The following is a 24828-nucleotide window of genomic DNA, read 5'->3' on the forward strand; positions in this document are numbered from 1 at the left end:
AGAAAGACTATCCTTTCTCCATTGAATTGTCTTTGTGCCTTTGTTGAAGATCAGATATTTGCATGGGTTTATTTCTGGGCTCTCTATTCTGTTCTGTTGATCTAAATGTCAGTTATTTTTCCAATACCATACTGTCTTGGTTGTAATAGATATAAGGCCTCCAACTTTCTTCTTTTTCTTCAGTATTATATGGGTCTTTTGACTTTCCATATAAACTTTAGGATCAGTTTGTTAATATCTACAAAGTAGCTTCCTAGGATTTTTGACTGATATTGTGTTGAATCTATAAATCATGTTGGGAAGAATTGACCTCTTAACAATATTGAGTCTTTTAGTCCACAGACATGGACTAGCTCTCCATATATTTAGATCTTACTTGATTTCTTTCATCATTGTTTTGACGTTTTCCACGTAAAAATCCTGTACCTATTTTGTTAGATTTGTACCTAAGTATTTCCTTTTTTTGATGTTATTACAAATTTTTTTTTTTTCAAATTCTGGTTGTTCATTGCTGGCATATAAGGCAGCAATTGGCTTTTTATGTAGTGGCCTTGTATCCTGCAACCTTGCTCTACTTGCTTATTAGTTCCAGGAGGTTTTTTGGTAGATTCTTTGGGTAGATCTGTATAGATAATCATGCCATCTATGAATAAAGATAGTTCTGTTTCTTCCTTTCCAATTTGTATACTTTATTTCTTTTTCTTGTCTTACTGCACTAGCCAGAACTTTCAGTTTGACATTCATTATGTTCTTTACTCGACCTTGCTTGTGTGTTTCTCCTGGGAGGTCTGATACCAACCTAATATCTTGCCCTTTTAAGATATTTTGTCTTTTGGGGACTTTCCTGGTGGTGCAGTGGTTAAGAATCTGCCTGCCAATGCAGGGGACATGGGTTCGATCCCTGGTCTGGGAAGATCCCACGTGCCGCAGGGCGGCTAAGCCCGTACGCCACAACTGCTGAGCCTGTGCTCTAGAGCCTGCGTGCTGCAACTACTGAGCCCGTGTGCTGCAACTACTGTAGCCCATGTGCCTAGAGCCCATGCGCTGCAACAAGAGAAGCCACCACAATGAGAAATCTATGCACTGCAACCAAGAGTAGCCCCCGCTCGCCACAAATAGAGAAAGCCCATGCACAGCAATGAAGATGCAACGCAGCCAAAAGGAAAAAAAGGTATTTTTTCTTTTTACCTGAAAATCATAAAAATTTTTCTGTTTTTCCACCTTTATTGAGATATAAAAATTACATATATTTACAATACACAGTGTGATGCTTCAATATAAATATACATTGTTAAATGATTGCCACACTCAAGCTAATTAACATATCTATTACCTCACAGTTATCTTTTTTTTTCGTAGTGAGGACATTTAAGATTATTCTCTTAGCAAATTTCATGTATATAATATAATATTATTAGTTACAGTCACCATACTGTACATTAGTTCTCCAGAACTTATTCATCCTGCACAACTGAATCTTTGTATTCTTTGACCAACATCTCCCCTTTTTCCCCATCCCACAGCTCTAAGCAGCCACTATTCTGTTCTTTGCTTCTATGAGTGTGACTTCTTTTAGATTCCACCTATGAGTGAGATCATGGAGTATTTCTCTTTCTTGCCTAACTTATTTCACTTAGCATAATGTCCTTCAGGTATACCCATATTGTTGCAATGACAGCCTTCTTTTTTAAGGCTGGATAATATATGTGTGTGTATCATGTTCTCTTTATCCATTTATCCATCAGTAAACACTTAGGTTGATTAAGTATCTTAGCTGTTGTGAATGATACTGCAATGAACAAGGGAGTAAAGACACCTCTTCAAGATACTGACTTCATTTCCTTTGGATGTATACCCAGAAGTGGCATTACTAGAACATACGGTAATTCTATTTTAAATTTTTTGAGGAACCTCCATACTATCTTCTCTAATGGCTATACCAATTTATATTCCTACCAACAGTGTATAAGAGTTCCCTTTTCTCCACATCTTTGCCAACGCTTGGTATCTTTTGGCTTTTTGTAATAGTTATTCTGATGGGTGTGAGGTGGTATCTCATTGTGGTTTTTGATTCACATTTCCCTGATGATTAGTGATGAGCTTTCTTCATATACCTATTTGTCATTTTGTATGTCTTCCTTTGAGAAGTGCCCTTTCAGGTCCTTTGTCCATTTTCTGTTTTGGTATTTGTTTTCTTGCTATTGAGTTGAGTTCCTCATATATCAATATTTCGGATATTAACTCCTTATCAAATATATTATTTGCAGATATCTAGGTAGGTTGTCTTTTCATTCTGTTGATTGTTTCTTTTGCTGCACAGAAACTTTTTAGTTTGATGCAATCCCATTTGTCAGTTTTTTATTTTGTTGCCTGTTCATTGAGGGTTATATCCAAAAAAATTTGCCCAGACCAATGTCAAGAAGCTTTTTCCCTATGTTTTCTTCTAGTAGCTTTGCAGTTTCAGATTTTATATTTTAAGTCTTTAATCCACCTTGAGTTGATTTTTTTTTACATGGCATGAAATAAGGGTCCAGTTTCATTCTTCAACATGTGAATATACAGTTTTCCCAGCACCATCATTGCAGAGACTATCCTTTCCCCATTATGTGTTGTTGGCAACTTTTTCAAAGATCTTTTGACCATAAATGTGTGGATTTATTTCTGGGTTCTCTATTCTGTTCCACCGGTTTATATGTTTGTTTTTATGCCAGTACCATGTTGTTTTGATTACTGAAGCTTTACGGTATATTTTGAAATCAGGTAGTATACTGCCTCTAGCATTGTATTTTGTTTGTTTGGGGGGTTTTTTTGGCTCAAGATTACTTTGGCTTTTCAGGGTCCTTTGTGTTTGTGAATTTTAGGATTTTTTTTTTCTATTTCTATAAAAAACACCATTGGAATACTGAAAGGAGTTGCATTGAATCTATAGTTCACTTTGGGTAGTATGGACATTTTAACAATATTAATTCTTCCAATCTGTGAACACAGGATATCTTTCCATTTATTTGTGTCTTCAATTTCTTTTATCAGTGTTTTATAATTTTTAGTGTACAGATATTTTATCCCCTTGGTTAAATTTATTCTGAAATATTTATATATTTTTTGATGATATTGTAAATGGAATTGACTTTAATTTCTTTTTTGGATAGTTCATTGTTAATGTGTAGAAACATAACTGATTTTTCTCTGTTGATTTCCTGTCCTGCAACTTTACTGAATAGTTGTTTTTTTTGGGGGGGGGGTGTGAAGTTTAGAGTTTTCTATATATAAGATCATGTCATTGGCAAACAAAAACAATTTTCCTTCTTCCTTTCTGATTTGGATGCCTTTTATTTCTTTTTCTTTCATAATTGGTCTGGCTAGGATTTCCAGTACTATGTTAAATAGAAGTGGTGAAAGTTGGCATTTTTGTCTTGTTCCTTAAAGGAAAAGCTTTCAGCTTTTTACCATGGACTATGATGTTAGTTTGTCGTATATGACCTTTATTATGTTAAGATACATTCCTTCTATACCTAATTTGTTGAGAGTTTTTGAGAAGGTTTAGAATTTTGTCAGATGCTGTTTTGCATCTATTGAGATGACCATATGACTTTTATCTTTCATTTTGTTAATGTGGTGTATCGCATTTATTGATTTGCATATGTTGAACCATTCTTGCATTCCAGGGATGAATCCCACTTGATCATGATGTATGATCCTTTTAATGTGCTGCTGAATTTGGTTTGCTAGTATTTATTGATGATTTTTTCATATGTGTTCATCAGAGGTATTGGCCTGTTATTTTATTTTCTGAGTTTAGAAGTATTCTCTTCTGTTTTTTGGAGGAATTTGAGAAAGATTCATATTAATTCTTCCTTAAATGTTTGGTAGAATTCACTGGTAAAGCCATCAGGTCTTGGGCTTTTCTCATTGGGAAGTTTCTGATTATTGATTCACTCTCTTTACTCATTATTGGTCTGCTCAGATTTTCTCTTTCTTCTTGATTAAGTCTTGATAGGTTGTATTTCTAGGAATTTACCCATTTCTTCTAGGATATCTAGTTGGCATATAAATGTTTATAGTAGTCTCTTATGATCCTTTGTATTTCTGTGATATCAGTTATAATGCTTCTTTTTTCATTTATAATTTTATTTATTTAAGTCTTCTTTCTTTTTTTCTTAGTCTAGCTAAATATTTGTCAATTTTATCTTTTAAAAAAAACCCAGCTCTTAGTTTCATTCATCTTTTCTATTGTTTTTCTAGTCTCTTTATTTCTGCTTTGATCTTTATTATTTCCTTCCTTCTGCTAACTTTGGGCTTAGTTTGTTCTTCTTTTCCTAGTTCCTTGAGGTATAAAGTTAGGTTGTTTTAGATCTTTTTTTTTTTTTGATTTACTTATTTACTTATTATTTATTTTTGGCTGCATTGGGTCTTTGTTGCTGCACACAGGCTTTCTCTAGTTGCGGCGAGAGGGGGCTACTCTTTGTTGCAGTGAGAAGACTTCTTATTGCAGTGGCTTCTCTTGTTGTGGAGCGTGGGCTTCAGTAGTTGTGGCACGCAGGCTCAGTAGTTGTGGCTTGCAGGCTGTAGAGTGCAGGCTCAGTAGTTGTGGCACACAGGCTTAGTTGCTTCGTGGCATGTGAGATCTTCCCAGACCAGGGTTCGAACCTGTGCCCCTGCATTGGCAGGCAGATTCTTAACCACTGCGCCACCAGGGAAGCTGAGATCTTTCTTAATGTAAGCATTGTTGCTGAAACTTCCCTCTTAGAACTACTTTTGCTGCATCCCGTAAGTTTTGGTATGTTGTGTTTTCATTTTCATTTGTCTCAAGATATTTTTTTATTTCCCTTTTGAATCTAATTTTCCAATTTTATTCCTGTTATTGGTTTTTAGCTTGATACTGTTGTGGTTGGAAAAGATACTTGATATGATTTTAGTCTTCTTAAATTTGTTAAGACTTGTCTTGTGGCCTAACATGTGATCTATCCTAGAGAATGTTCCACGTGCATTTGAAAAAGAATGTGTATTCTGCTGCTGTTGGATAGAAAGCTCTCTGTGTGTCTGTTAGGTCCTTTGGATCTGTAGTGTTGTTCAAGTCTGCTGTTTCCATATTGATGATCTGTCTTGGATGATCTGTCCATTGTTGAAAGTGGGGTATTGAAGTGCCCTGTTAATTTTGTACCGCTGGCTATTTCTTTCCTCAATTTTGTTATCAGCTTTATATGTTTAGGTGCTCCAATGTTGGGTGTGTATATAATCAAAATTAATATATCCTTTTTGATTTGACTCCTTTATCATTATGTAATGATCTTCTTTGTCTCTTGTGACAGTTTTTTACTTAAGGTCTATTTTGTGTGATGTACTTTAGCCACCCCTGATCCTTTTGGTTACTATTTGCTTGGACTATCTTTTTCCATCACTGCACTTTCAGCCTATGTGTCCTTGAAGCTAAAGTGTTTCTCTCGTAGGCAGCATATTGTTGGATCTTGTTTTTTAAGCTGTTCAGTGACTCTCTGTCTTTTTTTTTTTTTTTTTTGCGGTATGCGGGCCTCTCACTGTTGTGGCCTCTCCCGTTGCAGAGCACAGGCTCTGGACGCGCAGGCCCAGCAGCCATGGCTCACGGGCCTAGCCGCTCCGCGGCATGTGGGATCTTCCCAGACCAGGGCACGAACCAATGTCTCCTGCATCAGCAGGCGGACTCTCAACCACTGCGCCACCAGGGAAGCCCACTCTCTGTCTTTTGATTGGAGAATTTAATCCATTTACATTTAAAGTAATTATTGGTGCTATTTCTATTGCCATTTTGTTAATTGCCTTCTGACCATTTTGTAGTTCTGTTGTTCCTTTCTTCCTCTCTCGCTGTCTTCCTTTGTGATTTGATTTTTTTTATAGTGGTATCTTTGATTTCTTTATCTTTTGTGTATTTACTATAGTTTTTATCTTCGTTGTTACCATAAGACTTACATCAAACATCTTGTAGTAAAATAGTCTCTTTTAAGCTGATAACCACTTAACATTGACCACATACAAAAACTACACTCTAACTTTTACTTCACCCATGTTTTTTTGTTATTGGTATCACAATTTACATCTTTTATGTGTTGGGTATCCTTTAACACATTATTGTAACCATAGTTATTTTTAATACTTTTGTCTTTTAAGTTACATATCAGAGTTAAAAGTGATTTACATACCACCATTCCAGTATTAGAATATCCTGAATTTGACAATATTCTTACCTTTACAGTAAGATTTTTACTTTCATATGTTTTCGTGTTGTTAGTGTTCTTTCATTTCAACTTGAAGAACTCTTTTTAGCATTTCTTCTAAGGCATGTCTAGTATATTGAACTCCCACAGCTTTCGTTTGTCTGGGAAAGTCTTTATTTCTCCTTCATTTCTGAAGGGGAAACTCTTTCTGGATATAGTATTCTTGGTTGGCAGGGGTTTTTTTTCTTTCAGCACTTTGAATATATCATCGTCTCTTGGCCTAACAGAAATCTGCTGTTAGTCTTATAGGGATTCCCTTGACTGTGATGAGTTGCTTTTCTCTTGCTGCTTTCAGAATTCTCTTTGTCTTTGACTTTTGATAATTTGATTATATTGTATCTCAGTGAAGATCTCTGTATATATAATTTCTTTGGGGTTCTTTGGGTTTCATGGATCTGGATGTTGTTTGCTTCTCCAGATTAGGGAAGTTTTCTATCATCATTTCCTTAAATAAATAATGCCATAATTTCTTTCTCTTCCTGCCCATTTCTCCTCTGGGACTCCCATAATGTATGTATTGGTTAGTTTATGGTTTCCCATTGGCTTTCATCACACTTCTTCATTCTTTTCTCTTTTCGTTCCACTGACAAATTTCAAATGACCTGTCTTCAAGCTCAGTGATTCTTTCTTCTGCTTGATCAAGTCTGATCTTGAAGTTCTCTGTGGAATTTTTCAGTTCAGTCATTGTGTTCTTCAGCTTCAGAATTTCTATTTAGTTCTTTTTTATGATGTCTGTTTCTCTGTTGAACTTCTCATTTTGTTCATGTGTTGTTTTTCTTGTTTCATTTTGTTATCTAATTGCATTTCTTGTAGCTCACTGAACTTCTTCTGTGATTATTTTGAATTCTTTGTCAGGCAGTTTGTAGATCTCCATTTCTTTAGTATCAGTTACAAGTACTTTATTCGTTCCTTTGACGGTGTCATGTTTCCCTGTTTATTCATGCCCTTAGCCTTGCATTGCCGTCTGTTTTTATAAACGGGCTTCAGCTTGGAAAGCTTTTCACCGGTTGACCTGGCCAGAAATTCTGGGCAGGCTATCTGATGAGGTCTGTGGGTCAGCTTGCTGCTGGAGTCCTCAGGCGAGCTGGCTTTGTGCCTGGGTCAGCAGATTAGTGGGCCTGGCGCCTGAGTCCGCTGGGGTGTGTCTGAATCCTGGGTCCATAGGGGCCAGTCTGGCACTGGAGTGAGCCTGGGTCTGTGATCATAGACCTGGGTCCTAGGTCCATGCAAGCCAGTCTGGAGCTGGTGGCCATGGAGGTTTGCCTGGCACTAGGGCCAGCTTGGAGCCTGGGGCCCTGAGGGCTGGACTGGAGCCAGGGGCTGCAGGGATAGGTTTAGTGCTGGAGTTTGTGGTGAAATTGGGTGTTTACTTCACTCTCCTTCCCCCATCGGAGGGTATTTCCCTCTGTACTATGCTACCCAGGCTTGATGGTGAAGGGTGATGCAGGTCATTCTTCCTATTCTGGTCTTCAGTGAGTCTTTTCTTATTTCTGTGCTTCACCCAGGTGCTGTAATCTCTCACCTAGAATCCTTAGCTATTGTGAAAGTACTTTCATGTGTGGATAGTTTTTCAAATTGATGTTTCTGTGAGGATAGTTTTTCACATTGATGTTTCATGCTGAAAAATCCTATTCTGCCAACCTGCTGATATCACTGAGGATTTTTTTCTTTATATTTAAAGTCTAATAGTTTTACTAGGGTATGCCTTAGAGTTGACTGTTGCAGGGCAATTTCCCAGGTACCTAGTAGCCTCTTTCGATATGTAATTCAGGCCTTCTTTTATTTCTGGAAAGTTTTATTGGATTATAGTTTTAAATTTTAGTTCTGCTTCATTACTTTTTTTTTTCAGGGGCTCCAAATATCTGTATGTTAGATCTTGTTTGCCTCCCTTCTTTTTCAGCCATTTTCTCTCTGATCCCTTTTACTTTAATTTCATTTTTATTCTCTTCGCTGTTTTGCTTCCTTTCTTCAGTGCCCTTTGTTAAATTTTCATTTGAATGTATTCTCTTTTGATCACCTGAAATTTAAGTAGTCCTTAGGTCAGATATCATTTTGTCTTTCTCTTCTATTTCTGTCCTGAGTTCAGCTTTTGTTTCATTTCTGCCTGGTTTGGTCCATTTCTGTTCTTAGTTTTTGAACTTCTGATTAAAAATAATTTTTCATATACTCAAATGCTTATTTAATAATATTCAGTTTGGAGTGTTGTGTTAAAGTTTCCTTTGTGATTTTTTTTTTGAGTGCATTTTCATTAGCTAAAATGTTTGATCCTCTTTTTTTGTTTTCTTCTGATAGTAGTTTTGTACAATTGTAAGTTGCTTTTATGTATTCATTGTGTGGCTAGTGTTGGAAGTTTGGTTTGATTTATAAGATTACTAGCTTGAGGACACTTTTATCTGTAAACATAGTGAAGTGTAGTCTCTTCAAAGGATGCCTTTTTGTTTGAGGAGGTCAGTAGGAATAGGATTTGTATGCCTGTCAATTGTTTTGAGCTCTCATTTGTGTTACAGGAGTGCAGATTTCCTCCTGTCTCTTTCCTCCTTCACCATCCATTCACTAAAAGACATCTCTCCGTTCCCTTTTACCCATTTCTGCCCTAGAAGTGATGCCTTTTTGAGATTGCCACTTGGGTCCCACAGACTTAAGTAATTCCCTTCTCTGTCGTTAGTCTAATCAACAAAGTGTTTTTCTCAGTGCTTTTGTACCTAGGGTGGACTGCCTCTTCCTGGGGGAATTTTTACCTCAAATTTCAGCCCTCTGTTCCTCTCTTCTTGCTAACATGCCATTTTTCCAGACTCTCACTTTCCATAAAGATTTGCAGTAGAGGCTCAAGACATGGCTCTGCTGGAATTTGGTGTTTATAGTTCTACTTACATGTGATTTGAGTCTGTAGTTGTCTATATCTTTTAGTTGTGCTGAGGGTTTAGGTTTTGTATAGGTTTATTTATTATTGATGGTCAATAAAAATTTTTGGAGCTTGTATAGTATTCATTATGTAGACATTGTGATTTTTAATCAATGCTGTATTTGTTGAATAAAGTTTGCAAATAACTGTATCTGTAGCTAAATCTATACACAGTTGTGACTAGTCTCTATAGATAAATTTATAGAAATATGTCAAAGGTCATATCGTATTTTAAGACTTTTACTAACGCATACTTCCATTGCCCTTCAGAAAACCTCCAAGCATTTATTGAGTTTGTGCCAGGTGACAAGCACTGTACTGACTAAGCACCGAGAATACAAATATCAGCAGACCCCATCCTGTTCTCAAGCCAAGGACACAAGCATGAAGCAGAGTGTGACAAAAGTTTTGCCCAAAGGATAAGTTCAAAGGGGTATGGGAGCACAGAAGGAGAGATGACAGTGCTTTTTGGAACCCTTTTCCACTGGAAGCAAATTCACCTCTGTCTTCACAGAATAATTCCTCAACTTTCTTACCTTAATGGAAACCTCATTCTCCGTAAGGACAGCACTTCCCTTGCTGCTTCTCAGTTCACTCTTCCACCTGCCCATTCCCTCTCCTAGCTCTCTTCCTATGGCTTAGGTCACCTGCCCCTGTCCTTAGATTCTTTCACGGGCTCTTCTTTCTCTCTGTGTCCCTCAAATATTGGTGTACTTGGGCTTTGGTCCTTAGCCTTCTTCTTCTTCCCTGTGCAGTTTCCCTCTTTGACCTCACCACACCTTCCCCATAGCTTCATTGGCTCCCACATATTCTCTTCTGGGCCACACCAGCCTTCTGAGTTTCCAACTCAGCTGCCCAGATGAACATTGCCACTTGGCTCCTTTATGCACACCACAAACTCAAGATGTATAAAGTTTAAGTCATCATTTTATCTCAGACCTGCTTTTTCTCTTATTCTCTGGATCTGTTAGTGGCATTCCCAGTTTCTACTAGTTGCCTAATGAGAGACCTAGAGGTAAGCTATGACTTCCCCGCTTCTTTGCCTTTTTCACCATTTATCCCCCCCACACCCTTCTCTCTCTCACACTTGCTCTCTTTTCCTTGAAGGAACATTGTTTCTTTGCCTTTCCATGTTTTTATTCTCTCTGTGCTCTCATGTCTTCCTCTGAAATCTCTCTACTCCTCCTTCTTTTCCTCCTTGCCTTTTCCTCCTCCCCTTTATTTTTCCTGCCTCTTCAGTTTTGCTCGTTTTCTCCATTTCTTTTTCCACTTTCGTCCTCATCTGTTCCCCCTGCATTTCCTGTTCTCAGACTCTCCTCAGCCCTCATTGCCCAGGTATGGTCATGCCTCTACTCTTCTTCCTTTAGAGAATTTGAGTTAGGATGAGACAGCTTGAGGCCAGAGTACCATTTCTAAAGCCTGAAGCAGGGAGAATGGTGCGGACAAAGTATCAAATACTTCTAGACTAGAAGCCAGCTCACTGTTTTCTCTCTTTCCCTTCTACACCAAGAGGTACACTAGTGTTTGTCTTCTGGGCATACATGGGTTTCCAAATGACAGCTCTGGAGTGCTTTGAAAGCCACAGACAGTTAAAACATTGGTGCAGGAAACACCTTCAGAAAGACTCCAATCTGATAAAAGAGACCTAAATGATTAGGAATGAGGGCTTTAACGGAATATCAATCAGTGAGCGTCAACTAATCTTGGTGTATGTAATGGTGGCTCTTTTTCATAGCCTTCATAGTTGTAACCTTGAGATGTATGACTAACAATTCCAGGAGGCAGTTGAGTTGAATAAAGAATGTTTTGAACTCCTAAGTTATTCTGTTAATGACAGCTGCTCAGAAAGGAATCAAGTCTATAAATAATGGCAAATTAGCACCTTAAATAGACTGTTAGGAATCAAGTAGACAGTTTGTTCTTATGATAGATTTTTGGAGCTGGAATGTATTATTTCTTTATTGACTTATAAGAAAAGAGGAAAAGTAAAGAGTATGTGACGATATAAGGCAGGAATAATCTTTCTACATGTATATATGTTTAATATATGTTGTTTAATTTTTTATTAAGTAAATAGAGTAGCTTTTGAAGGGACATTGGGGATATGTTGTTCTACCCTTCTGCAGTGATTAAAATGGTTACTGCTTCCACGGAATGAGCAGACACTCAAAATCATTTTTTACTTAATTTATACTTACATATAATTCTATAATTACATATTACATGTAGTTACATATATGTGGGTATATATTTTATATATATAACATGTACATTATATGTGCTTATACATAAGTTATATATAATTACAGATAGTTATGTAATTATACAATTTGTGTAATTATGTAATTACACAAGTTTTTATATATTTTACACAAAATGTATTAAAATACAATTTTATATTGAAAATATGGTTCTGATGAAAGGTTCTGTGTTTATTGATACATTAAAATTACCCCCAAACTGAGTGACTTAAAATCACAAACATTTCCTCTCTCATAGTCTCTGTGCGTCTGGAATTCAGAAGCAGCTTAGCCGGGAGGTCCTAGCTCAGCCTCTCGTGGTTGTAGTCAGATGCCAGCCAGGACGGCAATCAGCTGAAGACTGGACTGGAGCAGAAGGATGTGCTTCTGAGATAACTCACTCTCATGGCTATTGGCAGGGGACCTCAGTTCCTCACCACTTGGTCCTCTCCACATAGGGCTGCTGGAAAGTCCCTTATGAAACGGCAGCTAGTGTCCCCCAGAGTGGATGATCTAAGAGAGAGGGCAAAGAGGAAGCCACAGTGCTTTTTATGATCTAGTCCCTAGCATCACACATTATTACTCCTACCTTTTTCTTTTTGTTCAAAGCAAGGCACTAAGTCCATCCCACACTCAAGGGGAGGAAAAGTAGGCTACCTCTTAAAGGGAGGAGTATCAAAGAATTTGTGGGCATATTTTAAAACCATCCACGGGCTTGTTTTGCTTGATTTTCTCCTTCCTATAGTTGGAGGTAATATAGCTTAGTGTTTAAGAGCATGGACTCCGAAGCCAGACTGCCTGGGTTTGGTTCTGCTTCTACCACTTACTCATTGTGTGATTTAGCGCAAGTTACTTACCTTCTCTGGACCCCAGTTCCCTTCATCTATACAATGAGAAAAATAGGGACTTTTCTGGTGGTCCAGTGGTTAAGACTCCACGCTTTCACTGCTGAGGGCCTGGTTCAATCCCTGATCGGGGAGCTAAGATCCTGCATGCTGTACACGGCGGCCAAAAAAAAAAAGAAAAGAAAAAGAAAAATAATAGCACCTATCTCATAGGAGTTGTGAGAAGTAAATTAGTTAATATAAGTAAAGGATGTGGAACCATGGTTGATGCATAGAGTACTCTGAATTAATAGTAGATTTTTGTATTATTGTTGTAGGTTGAGCAACAACATAGCCTAATTGTTTCTCCCTTTACTTCTATATAGTTTAAAGTAAATCATGGTCTAACAGATAGCACCTAATACAGAGTTTCTGGTCATCTTGGCAAGTACTTCAGGGATACATGGTAGGAGCAAAATAAGCTGGTGACACTCGGTGTAGATTTCACCTGTAGTAGAATAGCCTGTGAGAGATTTAGCTTCATAATGACACACCATGAGGAAATGGTATCCCTCTCCACTCTGAAACTCTAACCTCAAAAGGGGTTTCTCCTAAACTTTACAGGAACCTGCTCTGGGATATGTGATCTGTGTTCATTATTCTTAGGGTTCATTCACACATTCAGTCCATAAATATTTATTAAACTTCTTTGGAGTTCAAAACAAAGTGATTCTTCATAGTACTTTGTTTACTGTGAAGAATCAAGTAAAATACTATTTTCTGGCTCTCTAGAGTTTATCTCCTTTCATATAACATTTTCCTCTTAGATCTGTGGGTGATTTGCTTAGAGTATGGTGCTTATGGGTAGAGTTTTTCCTTAAAATAATCTGTGCAGGGGGAATAGGGTAATCACATTTCCAACACTGTTAAAGAAAAATGATTCATTTAAGGGCAATGAACTATTTATGATAGTTAAATGTTGCAGTAAATACTGCAGTTATATCTGGTAGATCTTGACCTGGCAAGCCACATTCTTGGCTCCAGGAAAATGTTTTTAAAAGATGCTCATGAATACCACATGTCATAATTGCAAAAGAGAGCAGATTTTTTGCTTTTGTTTTTGGACATAAAATATTAGTGATTTTGTTTTGAGATATGAAATCTGGTTTATAGATGATTTAGGAAATTGTTAACCAGAAGAAAATATTACACCAAACTTTCACCATCTTTCTTACAGATGCCATTAGTCTTCATGACTGGAAAGTGTAATTGGAATAGCTTCTTTTTAAAAGTGTTACCTTGTCCTGCACTCTGATATACTTTGACTTCTTAAGTCTACTCAAATTCCCTTCAGATTTTTGGTTCGTTTTCTCAACTGCAAAAGAAAGAGTATATAAGTAGGATTGCATTTGGCTATACATGCCAGAATTCTGACTACTGTGCATTAGCCAAATAGGAGTTTCTTTTTCACGTGTAACAAGAAATCTGTCTTTCTGCTCTACCGTTCACGGAAGTGTGTCACTTTTGTCTTGGTGCATGTGGTCCTGTAGTTATAATGTGGCTGTGATGAGTTATGTGGTGTCATGTCACATTACAGGCAGAAAGTGGCTGCACAGCAAGGCTTTCCAGAAACTGTTTATTTTTCATTGGTCAGAACTGTGCCACATGGCTTCTTCCAACTGCAGGGGATTCCAAAGAAGCTAGTGTTTTAGCAGGGTACACTGCTATTCCATATAAGATCAGTACTCTGTTAGTAAGGAAGAGAGGAAAACGCACACTGAATAATCAACCAGTAGTGGTTGCCACAAAGGATTTGAATGGTTGCTCAAGTCTTGAGCCAGTAGAGCAATCCATGAGTCCATCCACTTGGCAACAGAATATAGTGATATTAGAGTACTTGATGTGAATAATTAATCTGCCTTATATTTTTAAAGTTGGATTTGAAAAGCAAAAACATAGATTGGTTTACCTCTAGACAATATGTATGGTCATAAATCTCAGTACCCCTAAGTAATATATGTGATCATGAATCTCAGTAATGACTTTATATATGATCAACTCCTCCCAGCAAAGTCTTTATTAGAATAGGGGGTACCTGAATAAATAAACTCTTCCAAAAGCTGTTTGCAACTTAGATTTTTGATTACATGTGATTTTTTTTTTTGCTAAAATAATTGTAAATCAGTTGTGTGTGAAAACAATTATACATTGTTTTGATTGAACTTCTACCCATTTTTATTCTTAACAGAATTTGTAATATGGTGGCTATTAAATCATGTTGTGGTGATTTTTTTTTTAAGTGAAAAGGCCTTATTTCTAAAATAACCTTATTTCTATATAAAAGTGAAACATGCACATTATTTTTAAAATCAGCTAATACTGAAAGACATAAAGAGGAAAGTAAAAATCAACTTAATCTAACTACCCAGAAATAGTTATCATTACCTTTTAGATATATATTTTAATGCATATAAAGTATTTGTTTTTTAGGATAATGTACTTTAGGTGTTTAAGTAATATATTTAGGAATTATTTGTGAACACAGTTCAGTGTAAATAAGTATATTAACTGATATATCTCTTGACATAAAAATTTGGAAGGCTTCGAATAAATAATTTCATTTTAAACCTGAAAAGGTAAATGGAAGTGACTGTTTAATTTTCATTATTCATAGCTAAAAGTTTTTAAAGTAATGTTTCTGGAAAAGCTTGACATTAATAAATCCTTACTAATTTTGACTTATAACAAGAAATAAAAGGTTTTGCTCTGAGCCTAGGATTTCCTTATACCTCCTTAAGTCCATTTATTTATTTGAGGGGTTCACAGTTGAAATATATTCAGAATAATAGCAGATGATTGATACGAAAATAGAAATTTTTTTTACAATGACCCTTTAAAGTTCTGTGTAGGTTGGGCCTTTTTGTACCTGAACATTCATTTGCCTATCATTTTCAAGCTGTAGATATATTCCACCTCTCTAGTTAAATTTAGCTGAGGAATTGTTAGGTTCAGGTTATAATTGCTCTTTCTCTTCTCTTCACTTTCCCAGCCTCTGCAGTACTTTGACAAGCTTGACTCCTCCTGCAAGTAGCGTTTTCAGTGTGTGTCTTTTATGCGCTGTCAACAGGCTCTTTCCATGTTCTGCTGGCCTCCTACTCAGTGCATGCCACCACCGCCTCCACCCCCGCATTAGTGCAGGAATGGGAAATAGAGCTGGGCAGAGTCATTGTACTTTTAACATCTACTGTATGAACAACCCTCAGTATACCCTTTCTTTTATCCTTCTTAGGTCTCTTGCTTACAGTAAGAGTCAAGTTGCCTGCAAATGGTTCTTAGTGCCTTGATTATGGGCTCAAGGTTCAAATATCTGGGCTTTCCTACAAGTATGGGTAACAGAGTGAAAACACTATGTTTCCCATTTAAATGCCACCTTAACATTATTTATTGGACAAATAACATTATAAATATAACAAGGGAATTCATTTTAATGTAAAGGAAAAAATGCCCTAAATTCTGCAAGTCTAGTCAGCAATTTTGTTTTTCTGTGTTTCCTTCTAGGCCTGGTCTACGTGCATATACGGTTTTTACATTATTAAAATCAGAGTGGCTACCGTTTGATTGCTGAGTTTTTCCCTTTAATATAACCATTTTTCCATTTTTTTACATAATCTCTATAGTGATACTTAAATGAGTTTATTTTTCAAATAGGTAATTCATTAAAGGGTATACAGTGAAAAGTGAGCCCCTGTCCCACCCTGGCTCTCCACTTATCCAGTTCCCTTCCCCCTTTCCCAAACTGCTTTCCTTAGTTTCTTGTGACATAACAAGATACATATATTCTTTTTTTTCAAGCTTGATTTTTTTCCCTTTACCAGTTTTCAGAATAATGTGTTGGTTTCCCAGAATCCTCTAAAGAAAACCAGTAAAAGTTTGTGGGTTTTTTTCCCATATACAATATTTTTTATTCTTTAAAAGGGTTCAGGGTTTGGCTTTAACTCAGACAGCAACACTTCTCATCAGTCTAACAGCTCTGTCACCATGTCAGACTGGCTTCAACTAGCAATACTTCATTAAACCCAAAAGGAAAAACAGTTTCAATTTTGAGGAAAAAATCCCGTTCTGAGAACAATTTACATTAGTCTATAAGTTAAAACAAAATGAGGGCTAGCATTTCATGTTGCTTTATACACCGTTGTCCTCATACAGAACCAGACATGTCATTTTCCTGACTCAGGCAGGCACTGATACTAATGGACGCGCGCATGCATGTTCATATACACGTGCACGCGCACACACACACTCCTTCCTCCATACAACACAAATCAGAGCGTGTCAAAGGGACAGTGAAGGTCTTTGCTTCTTATTTTATCATCATGAACTCATGAATTTTAACATATCCGGTGTGACTCAGTCCATTGTATTTCTTCTCTTTAATGCTCAAATTGGCCATCTTTGGCCAGTGGGAGCATCTTCAGATTGTCTTCCGAGTCCTTTATGATAGAACCTCAGTCACCTTTTTAGCGTCCTTACTTTCTGATATGACAGGGTGTTTCACGTTTATCTTGTATTCACTGATATTTTTAAATTACAAAATATCTCATTGAATTAGATGTATTGTCATGCCTCCCAGTGGAAAATGTTTAGATTGCCCCCATTTTTAAATATTAATTTTTCAACCAATATCTGTTGATATGTGAACCTTTTAGTCTTTGGATTATGCCTTTTGCATACATTTTCACATGTAGTTACTAATTCAAAGAGTATGAAGATTCTTTTAACAAAAATATTGCAAAATTGGGACTTCACTGGTGGCCCAGTGGTTAGGACATTGTGCTTCCACTGCAGGGGGCGCTGATTTGATCCCTGGTCTGGGAACTAAGATCCCACATGCTGCAGGGCAGGGCCAAAAAAAAAAAGCCAAATTGAATTGCAAAGGATTATTTTTAATATTCACTAAGTTAATCATATAAAATCATAGGTTACTCTTGTTTCTTACTTTTTTTGCTAATTATGAAATTGTATATACTTCCATGTTTGTTTATTATGTGAATTATCTACTATGCCCTTTGCTTATTTGTCCATTAAGGTCTTGATTTTTTAAAAGACAAAAACAATTGTGTCTTTATATGCTTCGAATGTTAACCTTTTGTCGTATTGGTTGCTAATACTTTAATTCTCTTATAGCTATATATTGACCAATAATTAACCTTCTTTGTGAATAACCACCAAATTTTAAACATAAATTTGTTTAATATTAATTTGTTGTATTCAACTATCATGTAAGCTTGGCAAGTCACTTTACCTCTTCACACCTCAGTTTCCTTATCTATCAAGAACTGAGTCGAACTTGATCTCTTAGATCCTTTCCAACTCTGACAGCCAAGATTTTCTTAGCTAAACATCACCATACTTAAATAACCCTTATGGTTACTTGCTCTTTTAAATAATCTTTCCCAAGAAAGCCTTCTTTCACAACCTTCTAGTAAAGTTAAACTTCGTCTTCAATCTTCCTTCCCTACTCACAGGGTTTGGTAGAACTCTGAGAAAAAACATGGTTTAGCAGAAGTGTATTTCTTGGTTTGCTTAAGTGAAATCCTGTGATTGTTGGTTTTTTCAAGTAGTAAGGAAATGATTATACTCTCAAACTTGACATTAGATCTTCTGTTATTTCCAGTAAGTGACAATCAGATTGGGTTCAGCCTTTTGAAAAAGCTTTACATAATAGAATTTTCATAAGTATATTAAGACAAAACTTGATAAGTATAAAAATAGAGGTACTAATAAATCTTTTCTTTTTTTAAGAAAAGCTTATGATGTAGTTTTGCTGGTGAAATATATATGAACTATCCCTATTTCGAGGCTGCACTTAACAGTCTGATCTAAAACACCTACAGCTCTATGAACAGTAAAACTAATCAGGTGGCAGTTTGCTATTGGAATGCTAACTATAATATAGAGGTTTGAGTGAGGTTCCATGACTTATAATTGACTTGTGTCCTCTTTGAGAAGGGCTTCTAATATTTTTATGTTTTCATCTTTTTCAAAATGTGTCACCCTTTTATAATATGTTATCTTCAGAATGGTTGGAAATGTGTCATTTTTTTAATGTTTATATTTTGCTCTCATTCAGAGATTAGACTTCCAGTAACTTTGTTAAAAAATGGAGACCCCAAAAGTAAACAAACAAATGAAAGAAAGCCTCTGGATATTTGATAAAACCCTCCAGAGCTCATTTCCTTCAGAGGCCTCTGGATCTCTTAAAGCCAGTTTATTGTTACTTTTTACGTGTAAGAACCTCAGTTAAGTGGAAGAGCAAGCTAGTGGCAGACACTCTGAGAGCCGACTATCTGAAACAGGAAACAGTGAAAGCAAACAGAAAAGTGTGTAGAGGACATCCAGTAAACTTGAAACTACTACTGTAGTCAAAGCCATTTTACGTATAAGTACATGCTCAATCCGAGCCCCTGGACTACCCTGGCAATCGAGGGGTTAAGGCTGCACGCTTCCAATGCAGGGGGCGTGGGTTTGATCCCTGGTCGGGGAACTAAGATCCACAGGCCCAGTGGCACGGCCAAAAAAAAAACACAAAACAAAAATGAGCCCCTTGGTTCTGTTTTTTTCATGTACACTGAAATTACACGTGGATTGTTTTCTCTCGTTACATTAGTCATAAAGGAGCTCTAAGCCAAGTTTGTGTTCTGCCCCAAGCAAGTGTACAGGCCTTCACCACATCCATTTAGGTATTGATTTCTCCCATGGTTTCAAGAGATTTTTTCTATCCCTTTTTCCATGCACTCAACTTCCTACCTTATATTTTTATTATGTATCATAGTGCTTTTCCAGCTTTTCTCAAGTCTGCCTAATATCTGTGAGGAGTATACTTCCTCTCCAGGGGTTTGAGAGTAAAGACCAGATAACTTGCCATAAATATGAAACACTTGAAGTCCCCTTCTTTATGTTTTAATGTAAAAATGGATTCCCCCCCCCGAATTTCAGGGAAAATTAATGAACCATGAAGATGCATTATATATATCCTGTGGCTTTGTCTTCTAAAGTGGAATTGCTTATGTAGAGGTAAAATTCCAATGAAAAACACCTGAAATTGTTCATACAACAGTACAACTTAGTATCGACTCTCAGTGAGTCCAGCACAGGCACTTTTCCCTCCAGTGTTGCAAGTGTTTACTTTTCCTTCATTTGAATGCCGGATAAAATAATTGGCTCGCATTTAGGGCCTCATTAGATGAATATTATATTATCTTTGTACAGTAAAATCACAATCAACATGGCCAGGAGACCCGAGACCACCACTCACTCCGGTGCACACATTCACACTGTGAAATGCTGGGTAAAGTTGTCCGCATGAATGTATTTTTCTATCTTATTTTCTTTTGGTTGAGTTCATACTGTTGAGTTTGAGTAAGTTGACTGCTAGTAGCATGTCGCTGGATTGGACCCTAAAGCACATATTTGGGGTATACATGCCCCAGTGTGAGAAGCACCTCTGTATTTAAAGTTTTGTCACATAAAGGGAAAAGATTTCATTCTAACTACACGGTTTTTCCCAATGCTAGACACATGAAGTATCACTGTACCTGATTTCTTATGCTTCTCCTTTATATCCATTTCAATTTGGTAAAAAATAAGCACTTAGTAACATTATCCTTTTAACACAAAATGTAATGCCATCTTACAGTTTAGTATATCTTTTCAAAATGCCAATCTCAAATAAATCCAGAGGTTATCATATAAATACCATAATTTTGCTGTTGATTTCAGTGTAAGACACAAATTTCTTTCGTCAGAGCTCAATAAAATAAGTGTGGTTATGATAAATATATTGAAAATTGCTTTCGGGGGGGGTCAGGTGCTGCAAGCCCAAGAGGCATGGCCAGTTTTCTATGTTCTGGAAAAAAAGAAAAGAAAATTGATCTTCTGTCAGTCCTTCTTTAAAAAACACAAACAAAAGAAGCCAGTAATCTTCTTCCTTGAATTTCATACTCCCACTTTTCTCTTCATTTTGGCCAGAAATATTTTGTTTCCCTAAGAATAGCTTGTACTCTAAGAGAAAATATTTAAGAAAATTCCTATTTAAGATTGGAATTAATTCAATTCCAGAATTATCTTTTGCTGATGCCAGATGTTTCATTTCTTGTTAAGAACGATGATTTTATTAATTTAAATTTTTAACTCATGTTTTTTATGAGTTCAAACAATGTGTAAAAGTACATAAAGTTTTAAAAAAATTGTACCAGTAGTGCTAATCGTCATTTATATTAGATAAACATCATCCCAGGGAGCATTCTTTTCACATATATATTAATATAAGAAAGAAAAAGTAGATGGATAGAAAAATCAAGTTATGGGCTTCCCTGGTGGCGCAGTGGTTGAGAGTCCGCCTGCCGATGCAGGGGACACGGGTTCATGCCCCGGTCCGGGAAGATCCCACGTGCTGCGGAGCGGCTGGGCCCATGAGCCATGGCCACTGAGCCTACACGTCTGGAGCCTGTGCTCCACAACGGGAGAGGCCACAACAGTGAGAGGCCCGCGTACCGCAAAAAACAAAAAACAACAACAACAAAAAGAAAAATCAAGTTATATAGCTCATGCTATACATGCTATTTTTCATTAAAATTATTGAGTTTATAAAAAAGAATATGGTGTAAAACCTTTAACCATGAGAGATATATTATTTACTAAAAGGCCCCTTAAAGTTTAACAAAAAGATTATGAAAAATTTAGATTAGAATTACATTTAGCAATATTTTAGGCAATATCTCTTAATTCTTCCATCTCTTCTTTCCTGACTCCATTTTTAAATTGTTACTAATTTAATAATATTATAAGCATTTACACTCTGTTCTATAACCATAATTACCATAATTGTTTTGTCTTAGTGTTATATATGAATGGATTCATTGCCTACTATGGGCCCTTTTGCCATGACTTCTCCATTCCTGAGTTCTTTATTTTGATTTGTATCTTGTTTGGCTGAATTTCTGACAGCATGTGTTTCTCGGGGTCAGTCACATAGGCATTATGTGACAAGTTCGTTCACATTTAGTGATGTCTACCTTTTGCCATTACACTAGAATGACATCTTGTCTGGGTGTAATATTCTTGAACATACTTTCTTTCCCTCAGACCTTTGTAGTGTTGCTTCATTGTCTTTTGACATTGAATGTTGCTGTGGAGAAGTCTGAAGCCAGGCTGATTTTCTTGCCACTTTGTAGGTAACTTGCTTTTTTTCCTGGATCCCAAAGTATTGTTTTTTTAACCAAGAAAGTTCTTGGTTTTACTTATTCACTATCAGTTGTTTTCTGAGATACAGTGTATTCTTTCAGTACAGATTTAGTTCTTTCATTTCTTGGATTACACCCAAATACATTAATGTACTTAAATACATTAAATACATTCTCTGTTCCATATATTGGGTTTTCTACTTTGGGGATAACAATTATTCTTGTGTTGGATTGTCTTTGTCTTCTGTAATTATTATCTTCCTTCCAGTTGCTTTAATCTTTGACTTTTCCCTTAAATGCAATGCAAGCTTTATTTTATTTATTCTTGATTTAATTTTTTTTTTTTCTTTTTGGCTTAAAACAGCACCTCTTTATTAGCTCATAGTTCTATAGGTCAGAAGTCTGAGTGGGCTCAGCTGTGTTTTCTGCTTAGGATTTCACAAAGCCAAAATCAAGGTATCAGCTGGGCTGGGTTCTTATCTGGAGACTCTAGGGAAAAATCTGCTTCTAAGCTGTTGGCAGATTTCAGTTCCTTGTGGTTATAGTGCTGAGGTCCCGTTTCCTTGCTGATTATTGGCCTGAGGTTGCTCTCAGCAATTGAATGCTGCTCTCCAGTCTTTGCACATGGCCTCTCCATCTTAAAAGCCAGCAGTGGTGCCTCAGATCCTTCTTGTGCTTCGAATCTATCTGAATTCTCCTCCTGCCGTCAATGCATGCTTTATTTTTGTTTTTTTCTTGCATTATGTTCATATGGTTGCCATGTCTTTTCGTCTTGCTAAAGGGCAAGCAGCCCTGTCCAGCCATTTTATTTGCTGTGTTACTGAATCCTCCCTGACTGCATTTCCACAGTATTTAAGATTCAGTTGTCTTCCCCTCTAAGCTACAGTTTAAGGATGAAGGTTTTCCTGATTTATGTATTTTTCTACATGCTGAGGGCATGGTGGTAGGGCTTAGGAGAGTACACAGATATTGAAACATAAAGCCTCAGTAATTAAAACAGTGTATGCATGTATTGATATAGAAAGATCATCAGGATATTTTTAAAAGAAGAAAAGACTGTCATTGTGGAAAAAATTGGAAAAAGAGTGTGTATAAATGTATCTTTATACATTGACTTACATATTTGCTGTTGAATACCTAAAATATATCTCTGGAATGATAGACAAAAAATTAATTGGTTGCCTGTAGGAAAGGCACCTGAGTGGTAGTAGGATGGAACTGGGAGGGAGACTTTTCTCTGTGTATCTTTTTATACTTTAAAAGCTTTGAACAGTGTGAACGAATTACTTATTTAAAAACAGGTGAGCTCTTCCTTCTCCTCTGAGATTTAATCGCTTCATCCTGGGATTCCTCAACCCTGTAGAAAGTATATCCTGTCCTCATAGGGAACTTTGTACCAGTCTTCCAACTCTGTGGGGTCTGAAAGGCTTAGTTAGCATCTGTGAGGTGGCTCCCAGTTAGTTACTTCCCCATCACTTTCCAGCCTCCACATCTGTTACACTCCAGTCAGAAATTTGTGTTTCTCTCCCAATCTAGGCCTGTTAGTGAAAATTCTTGCGATTTTGTTGATTCACCAATATCACTTTTTGGGAGTTGGGAACAAAGCAGGAGGTGTGCTATAATCCTTTCTTGGCTAGCACTTTTTAAAATATATGGTATAAAGTTGTACCCCATTCCTTTCTGGTTGCTGCTAGTGATTTTTGTTGTTGTTATTTAATGTTTATTACTTTTAGTTCAGTGGATTTGGAATTTCGGTAGGGAGATTCTGATTTCAATTTCCATCATTTAGTTGAATTTCTGGCACCAACTTTGTGTCTCCTTTCTTGCTTTGGTAGTGGGCTCCGTCTGAACACTATGCTACTCTGCTCCCAGCCTGTGTTGCCTTTCCTGTACTTAACTTTCAACCTGGTCTTGGTCATATGTGGCCAGTCTCCCAGTCCCACTACCCTGGCCCATGTGAGGGCTGCACCAGGCAGGGAGGATTTCTAGCGCTACTCAGCTTTGCAGGGCTCAACTGTTTGGAGAGTCCTCAGAGCACCCTGGTTCTGGAGAAACAAGAACCTGATTGCCGAATCCCCTTTATACAGCTTTTGCTTGTTATGTGCACTCACACAAGTGCCTGTGCTGCTTTTATCTGCCAGTGTTTTGCTTCAAAAGTTCACTGCCTTTTCAACATAAATTCTCATAATTGTTTCTCAATTTATAACTTTGCCTTGCCAAAGATTCACACTGCTGACAGAGATATCTTTCTGAAACCAAGAAGCACTCATGCCATTTTCCAGTTTATAAATGTTTAGTAGCCTCGCATCAACTTCAGGGAAAACGTGCTAAAAATAAAAGCTATCCCAAAGTAAATCAGTTATAGCCTGAGAGTGTAAGTTCACAAGGGCAGGGGCATTTCCTTCACTGTTGTAACCCTAGCATGAAGAACAGTACCTGGCACGGAGCAGTACTCCAAAAATGTTTGTTGAATTAAATTAACAAATAATAGATATCTAGTAATCATTTTGAATGAATTTTGATCTAGTAATAGCTTACTGATAAGATTGCAGAATCTCTCCGTCATTTGGAAACAACCAATTGAAGCAGTCAACAATAAAAAAAAATGTGCGGTTTGGGTAGTTTGAACATGCTGTTAATGAACATTGTATTCAAATAAAGGGTAATGGTATAACAAATGTTAACACAGTGGGATTGACTGTAAGAAGTCTAGAAAAGAAAGAGGATCTGGTCTGTCTTATCTATCTGTATTCCTCATTCCACAAGGATTTGTGGTAACTTAAACACAAAATATAGTACTGTAGTATGCTTCATATTTGGCTTGAAACTTTCTGACTACCAAGTTGAAAAGGGCAACTGAGTTATATAATTCTTATCATTGGAGAGGAATGATGAGAGGAGAGGAGAGGAGCAAACACTTCTTAACATTAAGTTTTTAAACAGACTTCCCACTTGAGGCTTTATAGAAGGGGCATTGAGTGATAGGGTGGATATTACACTGCATACCATTCCTACAGCAGATAAGGTAATAATTTTTTAACCAGTTCTTATGAAACCGACCTGATGATAACAATAAACCCAACTCAGTGATGTCAGTTCTTTTCAGAGCTAAAGTAATATGTTTCATCTGTGTGGCCCTCTATTGTTTGTCTGGCTTGAATCCAAGGATAAACTTGGAGCTCCTGGACTTCATATGATCTTCCCTATGAAAGGGTTCATTCCTCCCACTGGCCTTTTTACTGATCTCTTAGAGGAGGCATTTTGAGATTGGGCTGTCAGGTGAGGGCCAGCAGTGCTAATTGCTGGGTGACTGGTTGAGGTAGGTTCATATGCTATAGAAGCTAAGTGAGAGTTGGTATGGATGGCATCACT

General features: G+C 36.9%; 1 protein-coding gene across 5 annotated transcripts in view; it reads left to right on the top strand.

The window, feature by feature from the left end:
- Positions 1-24828, top strand: part of HACD2 (3-hydroxyacyl-CoA dehydratase 2) — a 91899-nt gene that overhangs the window by 32293 nt on the left and 34778 nt on the right. The window lies entirely within an intron of this gene.

Source organism: Lagenorhynchus albirostris, chromosome 5, assembly GCF_949774975.1.
Source record: "Lagenorhynchus albirostris chromosome 5, mLagAlb1.1, whole genome shotgun sequence".
NCBI classification, from domain to species: domain Eukaryota; kingdom Metazoa; phylum Chordata; class Mammalia; order Artiodactyla; family Delphinidae; genus Lagenorhynchus; species Lagenorhynchus albirostris.